The sequence below is a fragment of the Pyrus communis genome, chromosome 7 (assembly GCF_963583255.1).
Source record: "Pyrus communis chromosome 7, drPyrComm1.1, whole genome shotgun sequence".
NCBI lineage: Eukaryota > Viridiplantae > Streptophyta > Magnoliopsida > Rosales > Rosaceae > Pyrus > Pyrus communis.
The window spans coordinates 7,741,277-7,743,308 of record NC_084809.1 but is presented as its reverse complement, the minus strand read 5'-3'; positions in this window follow the sequence as shown (position 1 = coordinate 7,743,308).

Here is a 2,032-nt window from a genome sequence, read left to right as displayed (position 1 = left end):
AAAGACAAGGAAAAAGCATGATATGAGATACCTTTGCTTTCGACCTTGATGATATGAGATACCTTTGCTTTTGAAGAAGCGGCGAATGGATCAGCACATGTATTTGTTGTGCTTGTCTCCACATACTTCAATCTACCGTTTCCTCCTGGGTCATCTGTACTCCAGGCATCTGGTATCTTCTTTGGGGAAGAAGAAAAAATTGAGTATTTCGAAAGGCTTTGCTGGGAGTGCGCCCTCAGAGGTGAGGAAGAGTTGGGCATTTTTTTTTTTTTCAGGTATGCCTTGCCATAAAAGATGAAGGTCGACATATATAGGGATTTCCCAATAGCAAGTGGTGGTTATGTTCTTTTACCCTTGTCGACAAACGTCTCTTCGATTTTTTAACAAGCGTCTCTTCGATTTCTGAGCGAGCGCCTCTTCGAAAAAATAGTCACGGGTGCGGCTCTGTCACCACGCTTGTTGGCAAAGGCGCGTAGTTGGGATGATAAACTTCACGTGTTTTCAACTTTGTCAGAGATCTTTTGACAAAGTTGAACGCGTTATCTGAAAAGCCGCGAAAGCGTCGCCGAACTTCACGCAGGAAAATCCGATTTTTTGAATCGGTGGTCGTGTCGCCTTGGCTTTTTATAGAGGTATCGATTACCTCCAACATGCACACTTTGAAGATCGCCCGTTTGTGAAAATCGTCTTCGGCCCTTTCTGATTTTACTCCATCCACCTTTCTCTTTTAACCTTTTGACAATGGCTAACCCGTCTAACATTTGCTTAGATTTGAGTCTCAGCAGTGATCCGAGTGCGCCGCGTCAGGTAAATGTATGGTGCCCTTCTTTCTTATCTTCTAATGGCCCTTTGACAGGTGAAGATTCTGTGATGAAGGACGCAACAACAGCTACGATAGTAGCTAGGAACTTCCTCACTCCAAAAGATAGTAGGCTGCTTTCAGAACGGTCCGATGAGTTGGCCGTTCAAGAGTCCCTAACTCTCAGTGTTCAGTGCGCAGGCTCTGTATCCAACATGGGCCAACGCCTACTTGCTCGATCCCGCCAAGTGGAATCATTGATGGCGGAGGTGGAAACTCTTAAGCAAGAGATCAAACAGCTTAAGCACGAGAATAGAAGTTTGCATGTGCTTGCAAATAACTATTCGACGGGCATGAAGAGGAAGCTTGATGAGCTGCAAGAATCCAGTGGTCGAATTCAAAGTGACCGTCAAAGTGACCGTCAAAGGCTTGCTGCTTTTTTCCAGAGGCACCTTTTTCCTGGCTCATCTAGCGTTCCACCAAGTATTGAGGCCTCTTCTTTGATGCCTCCCGCTTCTGTAGTTTTCCCAAGTAGTGGGGCTTCACGTGAACAACCTTTATGAAAGCTCCATCTCTTTTTTTTTTTTTTTTTTTTTTTTTGTACGCACTTGTAATTTCTCGGAGATCAATGAACATGCTTTACTTATTTAGTGTATTGTGCTAAATACAGATAAAACATATACATCACCAAGATGTGTTATTTCCTTTTTTTTTTTTTTTTTTTTTTTTTTTTTTTTTTTTTTGATGATGTGACTGTACTTGAAGTTTTGAAGTTTCAAGTTGCCTACGTACCCTTGGTTGAGGAGGGATCAAGTCATGACGTAGTTCAAAATGAGTGATGATTTTTTTTTTTTTTTTTTTTTTTTTTTTTTTTTTTTTGATGATTTTGCCGTACACAGTTTATGCTCTTGCGGCCAGGAGCGTTTGGTGCCGTTTGCAGTTTCAGCTCGTGCAGGCAATGAGCGTTTTGGTGCCGTTTGCAGTTTCAGCTCGTGCAGGCAATGAGCGTTTTGGTGTCACCTTTTAGGCTCGTGCGAACGAGGAGCTTGTGGTGTCGTTTGCAGTTTCAACTCGTGCAGACAAGGAGCTTTTGGTTGTCACCTTTTAGGCTCGTGCGAACGAGGAGCATTGGTTGTCGCCTTTTATGCTCGTGCGAACGAGGAGCGTTGGTTGTCGCCTTTTATGCTCGTGCGAACGAGGAGCTTTGGTTGTCGCCTTTTATGCTCGTGCGAA